Raw genomic sequence first — 7,500 nt, 5'->3', positions numbered from 1 at the left:
AGCCAATGCATGCATTCCTTTGCCGGTACATCACCCGCACCAGTCTCCAACCCATAAGATGGACACACGAAATCTGGATTCTAATCCATTTTTTCCTCGTACCCAGTCTTCTCCTCGCCCTTGACTAACTTCAACGGCGAAAGAAGGGCTGCTCGTAGTCTGGTGCTCGGCCGTCTGACAGATCGGGATAGCTTTGAATCATTAACATAATGAATGACATAGAAAGTAAACACTAGGGAGTTTAAGAAACGACACCACTGTTGTGCACCAACATGGCGGTTCCATACAGAACTCTTTTAAGTTGTGTGAAACGCTTCGACAAATAACTCAGAAACGATGTACCGCGCAGGCCTGAGAATTGGTGAGGTGATTTATGAATTTGTCTCCTACAACATTCCAAGTGTTTGGCTTATTTGATCGAACGGTTTCGATTTTATTTTTTTGTTGCGTGACAGTGAAAACGATCTACATAAAATCTCTAAGCCTTATGGCAAGGGAAGTGTCTTGAAATGGACCACGTACAAGAATAATCAACGTCAAAAACAAGAGGGCTCAATGGAGCCAGTATGCATAATATCTGCTCCCAAGGCGTTTCGTTGCTGGCTGGAAAATTTCTGTGCTGGCAATCCCTTACTGGCAGTGGTTCTTTCAAACGGTTGCTTGATAGCGTAGTTTTTATTTAGGAAAAGGAAAAGCGTGTTTTTTCAGCGAATGCGGTCGAGTTTCGCATTGTTTCCTGGGAAATATGTTTACAGGCAAGCTTGCTGGGCGCGACGACAAATCAGAGAATGTTTAAGCTGTGGCGCAGCATGTGATGAATAGGTTTGTTGAGCTACGTCTTTGAACTTTGCTATATGACAGCTGTCAATTGATTTGGATGCACAGGAAGAGTATCCTCCTAAATTCAGCTATTTGCTCCGCTATAACAGTCTCTGGAGAAGCCAGAGTTGCGCTTTTTGTATTTGTCCTGTGAGCTCTTCACGTGGTTCTATCGCAACGGTCACGTTCCTCGTTTTATTTTCTAGTGACAGGTAAGCTTCTTTTTCTTTATTGCACATTGACATGCTGCATTAGTTTAAATCAATTTTCCGAATTCGCGCTCTGATTTCATGATTTATCTCTTCTCTGGTGCTGCGTGACTGCCCTTTCTATCTCCTGGTCAAACGAGATTCTTCATTCAGCCGTCATTTGGGAAAAGACGTTTGCATTAAAAAAGTTAAAGTTAAAGTTTTCTTAATTAATGGAGAAGCGTTTGCGATTTCGTAAGAGGTTCCAAAACATCGAAGCTTTTTAAGTGACTTTGTGGAGAAGCGTTTGCGATCTCGTAAGGGGTTTCCGGCAAAACATCAAAACTTTCTCAGCTGCTTAATTAGAGGGAAGTGTTTGCAATTTCTTAAGAGGTTCCAAAACATCGAAGCTTTTTAAGTGAGCTTGTGGAGAAGTGTTTGCGATCTCGCAAGGGGTTTCCGGCAAAACATCAAAACTTGCTCAGCTGCTTAATTAGAGGGGAAGTGTTTGCGATTTCTTAAGAGGTTCCAAACATCGAAGCTTTTTAAGTGAGCTTATGAACAAGTGTTTGCAGTCTCTCAAGGGGTTTCAAAGCATCAAAACTTGCTCAAACGCTTAATTAGTGGAGAGGTGTTTTCGATTTATTAAGAGGTTCCAACACATTGAAACTTGTTAAGTCAACTAAAACACCAGGAAGAACAACGAGACGTATTTTTTCAATCCATCCAAGAGCGATTGAGATTTTCACCTCAAAAAGTTGAAAGCACAAAAAGGATATTCTTAACTCTATAAAACTGCCCGAAATTTCTTAACCAACGAACAAAAAAACTGATATTTGCTTCAGTTTTGTCTACTTAAATATCGAATGGTATATGTTAGTCTAACTGTTGCTAGAAGTGTTTGCGATTTTCGTAAGGGTTCTGAAACATGGAAACGTTTAAAGTGAGCTTGAGGAGAAGCGTTGGATTTCATTTTGTAAAATTAAGCCAAATGAATACAACTATAGTTATTTAAACATCGACTGACGATTTTTCGACTTTTTCATGTAGCCCTTTGGAAAGTTGCAACTCAGTACCAGTTAAGTTTAAGACATATGCTTCTTGCAGAGCACGAAGAAGGTATGGGGTTTACTTTATCTCATCGTGTACAGCCAATTTCCAACAGCGTGCGAAAAATACTGACTGAAAAGACGGAAATAGCTCTCAAAGGAAGACGTTTCTGAATTATCCGACATTTTGTCATAGCTACTCTAGCGACCGTTTACACGTGCAGAAGAATTAATTGATCGCCTCTTTAAAGTGACCTCATTCCAGGGAACAAAAATGCCAAGAAAACACCTTACAAAAGAAACTTCACTGAAACGTCATCTTCAGTAAGATGATGCCCTTGTGTGTGTGCGGAGATTCAAAAAAGCACCATGGAAACTGAATATATGACTCTGCAAGTGAATGATTCTTTTCGTTATATAATTTCCATCTGTGTCGCTGGGTAGGGGAGACCGAAGTTCTAATCCCTGGAAATTTGCAGTACAGCGTTCTTAAACGTAAACCGCTATCGTCGTCCTCTTTTTGATGATGTAGTGGCGATAAAGGTTCTTTGAAATTGATTCAAGATTTCATAACTCGCAAATGAATTGTAAAGAAAAGTACGCCTGATCGCAGGTTAGCGAAAACAGGGTAATTCTCCGTGGCCAACGAACTCCTAAACTCTTACTGACCAGAAACCATTTCGTATGCTGCATCAGATGAAACAAATCTACGTGTGGCTTCAAATTTAACTTCTGCAAAAAAAAATAAATAAATAAAAAACCTGCTGGCTGGAAGTTTAAAGAAAACAATTTTACTGGGAGCTTTTTATTCTAAGCAATTAAGGTTTGCTTGCTGGGAATATATGTAGTAACTTCAATCAATATTATAGATCTTAGAATTATTTAGATTTATCTATGTCATAGGATTTTTATAATATAGTCTGTATAGTTGGTGTATATATTTATATAGAGCTTGCTGGCAACAAAAGTCGATACCACTCTGCTCGCTGGCGATGAGGAACGGCTATTTTTTCCCATGGGATTTAATTATTAAACATACAAGAGAAAATGAGTACTCCACATGGACGGAAAGGTCATTAAACATCACATACTAGATTTCTATAACATGTTGTCGTTGAGCCCTCCTATCAAAAAAGTGATTGACAAGTGAAAAGTAATGTTAATACCATTACAGTATGCTGCTTTAAAAGTAGCAGTTTTACATGAGGGAATTTTTAACAAAAGAGTAGGATTATTAGAATTTCTTGTACGTCTATGAGAAACAAAAGTAACAATCATACACATTTAAATCGGAAATACCTTACAAAGCTTTATAAAAGAAGATCAAGTCTCTAATTTCAAGATCATAACAAATGGGTAACAGTTCAAGTGCAATTAAACGTTCCTTGTTATGAGGACTCTCGTAGTCTTTCCTTTAATATCCAACTCGTTGCTCGCCTCTGTATACATTCTATTTTCGACTTTTGTGAGCTTTGGTGTCGAGACCAGACAACGATAGCATACCCAAGTTGCCATTTCACCAGGGATAAGTAAAAAGTACGCCGAACTTTGACATCTGACAAAAGAGGACAGGCTCTCTTCAACAATTCCAGAAGTTTGTTAGCTTTAGCCAAACGCCGACCAATTATGGTAAACCAACTGCCAATAGTGCGTCAACAGGATTTTTCTTGAGGTGGGAACACGTTCTTCCACCCGTGATTGAGACATGTGGAGAAATCCACAATTTTGGTATGTCTCTCATCCGTTGGGAATAGGCGGCTTTGGAAAGAGAAAAAGATTGCCTGGAAAGCAAGCTTTCCCGCAAAGAGAGAAAGAGGGGTGGGGGTGGGAGAGGGAGAGAGTGAGGGCGAGAAATGAAAACGATGAGTTCTCCGTACGTTTCCTTCTTACCACGTGTCACTTCTTTTGAGGCACAAGAGGTGAGTTATTCCTTTGTACTCGCAGCAGTCACTGTGGCTCAACCAGTGAAAAATGGTTTAAATGTGCAACAAAAAAATCTCTATTAGAAGTAACGGTGCGATGCAAACTGCGATCGATTATTTTTCTCAAGTAAAGTGTGTTTTCGTATGTTTATTATCAGTTTCTTTAAAAAGACACGTTTGCTCAAAGCGCCAACCCATCACTTCAACATAAACGAAACGAATTTACAGGCAAAGTCAACAGATTCTTCTCATGTGCGCAAATGACCAAAAGTTTAATTCGTATGCCACGTTTGTGTTCCTGTTAATACATCTTCCCATTATATTTTTACCCTTTGCAATGAGTGTTTTTTAAAGACGTACAATTCTTGTACTAAACTAGTAGATGACCACACTTGACGAAAAAAAATTGAGCAAAAAGGTTCAATACTTTCAATTCATAATCCTTACCTATAGAAAGACGTCCTCAGCTCTTTAACAGATCGTTTCCTTTTTAAAAGAAATAAAAATTGAATTCCACTTATTCAGTACCAAAGCTGTTACTTCATTAAGACTTCAATTCATCATTGTTCATGTGTACTTTATGTTTAGATCGGCAGTCTCTGATCCTAACATTACCACAAATTAACAATGAATTAAAACTGCTCCAAGCAAGCTAAAACACACGAGGACCAGAATTGGTAAAAGTTGAGAATAAGAGAGAAAAAACGATAGCAATTATGACATAATTATATAAAGGTTTTTTAAAGTACCAAATGAACAGAAATTTGAATGATAATGTAGTAAGCATACAAGCGTTTTTCATCATTATTTCGAGGTCTCTATTAAGCTGGTAAAAGCTCAATGACTTTCGCCAATACACTTTGACAAAAATACCCTCTCGTTAGCACCTAAAATCGGCATCTTATCATCCACTTTCTTGAAAGTGAGACAGTCGTTTACGATTCACACGGACTGTAATGAGTTACAATGACGAGTAGTCATTTGTTTTCATATAATATTAAAAACTGAATAAACATTCTAACTATCTCTCGTTGAACAAGGTCGAAATAACTAAATGTACAACAACGTAATGATCGAGTTTTTCACCTTTATAATAATCAAAGGCTTGAACGCCATTTTGAGGTGCATTTGTCTCACAATCCAGGCGGATCGATTGATCTACTGCCTAAGGTAGGAGGTATAATCCAAAATTTAACAAATTACTGCTAAGCGCTAGCCTCAGTTATCCTCCGTGATAGTTTCGAAAAAAAATTATCCGCCGAAAATTTAATTCGGGAAAAACGTAACCGAATTCCAAGGTCCGGCCATTTTTATTTCCTTTTCCTCGGGGCAGCCTTATCCGTGTATTAAAAACAGTACTTTTCCGTAATCAAATATCGATTCCATTTCTTAAGAAAATCTAATCGTTTTGCGGTGAAAGACAGAAAACAGGCCTACCTCTGAGCCAGTTCATAAACTGGCCAATCACATAAAACACGTGCCAACTGCTTTAACTTTTTTACAATTTCTTCAGTGGAAGAAGCTCTAATAATACGAAGCCGCAAAATATTTTTAGGCAAAAAATCACCCAAGCACTGATTTTTACGAATCATGCAGTAGTTACACTTAGTTGGGGGACCGAGCACCTTAATCGACTGTAAGAGGAATTCCGCTTTGCGTGAGCAGTATACGATTACCTTCGGGCTGGAATTTGCTATTTCCCTAAGTAGATGAAAGCAATTTGGTTTGAGTTCAATTCTTGCAGCACAATTATCGACCAAGTAATAACCAGACGGAATAAACCGAGAGGATTGTCATAGCTTTGACATGATATAATGGTGGAGGCCCGCCTTTGCTATTAACGGAATCTCCTTGAATTAAATGATCGATGCCCGTAAGTTTCAAGAGGATGTGAAGAGTGAAACGAATCGCGTGTCTTTCGTCAATTTTTATCATTACCTGTTGTCGTGATCTTTAACATTCTATAACCACACTGTAAGCATTTAATTTACCTCTATCAACAGCATCAATATCTACTCACGGATGAAAGTTACCGAAAAACACACACCCACCAACTTGCAAATTGAACCGGCACACGAGAGTGAAGACACCGACTAATTTGCAGATCGACCTACGTTCGTGGGTACAAAGTAAAAGTAATTTAAAAAACACGCCACGTGGTATCAGGTGATAAAATTGCTCAGACGCGCAGCTGATATTAGTCTTGTTTTCTTTTCGTAAGTCGTATTAAACGCTCTCTTTGTTCCTAACATTAAGATCTACGACGTCGCGTCAACAAGAACGTGATTAAAAATGGTTAGATCACATTTTTAGACACTTAATTTGTTATTCAAGTTCGTTCTAGTTCTACAAACTAGTCGAACTATACAGGAACTTACTTGAGGGGAAATGGAATGTATTGAAACTAAGAGAAAAAAAATTGAAATTCGCCGATCGATGTGCCCTCACGTGTTACATGGAAATTGAAATGCAGTCGTTTTTCCGTTGCACCTCGACAGAGAATCGGAACGTGATAGACATGTGCAAAAACATCAAAACGCACGAGCAAATGCTATTGTTTTGCCAACTAAATGTCATTGTTTGGTAGTATTTCACTGATATCCTCATCATAGATAATAAAGTCCTTAATCAGTGTACTTCGTTGTCAAAAAAGACCACATTATCGGGACCTTTAGATCGGAGAACGAGGACGACTACTAGTAAGAGTTTTCCGTTCTGAGCACGCCCACTTCGAAAAAAGTCGGCCTCCAAACCTTATGCGCATGCTCAGTACGGAAACGAATCGGCCGCACATCGGGTGTCAAAATACAGGTACAATTCATGCTCCGATAATGTCGGGCCCACAAATCGTAGCGTGTAAACTGGTATTCAGGAAAACAAAAGGAACAAGCGACTAAGGTCAACTGTGTAGGGCCGACGCACCATTTTTTCGTCAGGAAAAAGCTTACTAAGAGGAATCAGATTTAATTGGTGACATATTATACTGAGTTAAAAACTAGTTTTTAGTAATTTCACAATTTACAGCCACTTCTACTTTTGTGCTACGCAACCAGAGGAAATACAAAAGCCATTTAGTACACGAGAAATATGCTCTCTTCTTTGACCGATGAGCAGTAATTTTCCCTCAGTGTAATACATGACGTGGGCATGGTATATAGTTGTGATATTTAATGTCCTCTACGGTAGAAATATAATATAAACGTATTTCCCTTCACTGGCAATAATCAATGACTCGCTTAGTAGAAGATTTGTACACAAAATGCTATAAATCCGATGAAGGCTGTGATAAATTAAAAGCGATTTTTACTTTGATTAAAGGCTTCCGACCACCAATGTATTTAACAAAACTCCTGTCTAATCATTTAATCAAGGGTACCAAACCTTAACCCCAAAATGCCTACGACCTATGATCGTATGTAGCAGGCTGCGTTGGAGTGAAGTTGTGAGCTGAGTGCCCGCTGGCAAAGCCAATGGCTCAGGTTTAAAACCATCAAGTTTTCAATTGGTTTTCGGAACTAGAAA

General features: G+C 38.7%; 1 protein-coding gene and 1 long non-coding RNA gene across 7 annotated transcripts in view; one reads left to right on the top strand and one right to left on the bottom strand.

Moving 5' to 3' along the window:
• Positions 1-7,500, bottom strand: part of LOC137973044 (general transcription factor 3C polypeptide 3-like) — a 79,249-nt gene that overhangs the window by 37,558 nt on the left and 34,191 nt on the right. The window contains exons 1-2 of one of the 6 annotated variants that reach the window (XR_011117152.1): positions 5,970-6,073; positions 4,426-4,464 (exon numbers count right to left, since the gene is read on the bottom strand). The exons of 2 other annotated variants lie outside the window; for them this stretch is intronic. The gene's annotated coding sequence lies outside the window, so the exon portion shown is untranslated. Of the gene's footprint in view, positions 1-4,425; positions 4,465-5,969; positions 6,074-7,500 lie in introns of those variants that run through there. 3 more of the 6 variants (XR_011117154.1, XR_011117150.1, XR_011117153.1) reach the window with 3 other exon arrangements.
• Positions 891-7,500, top strand: part of LOC137973046 (uncharacterized) — a 10,936-nt gene continuing 4,326 nt past the window's right edge. Inside the window, exon 1 of the long non-coding RNA XR_011117157.1 lies at positions 891-1,031. This is a non-coding gene — a long non-coding RNA (uncharacterized lncRNA). The remainder of the gene's footprint in view (positions 1,032-7,500) is intronic.

This window comes from Montipora foliosa, chromosome 10 (genome assembly GCF_036669935.1).
Source record: "Montipora foliosa isolate CH-2021 chromosome 10, ASM3666993v2, whole genome shotgun sequence".
Lineage (NCBI taxonomy): Eukaryota > Metazoa > Cnidaria > Anthozoa > Scleractinia > Acroporidae > Montipora > Montipora foliosa.
This window is presented reverse-complemented; position numbering and strand designations above follow the sequence as displayed.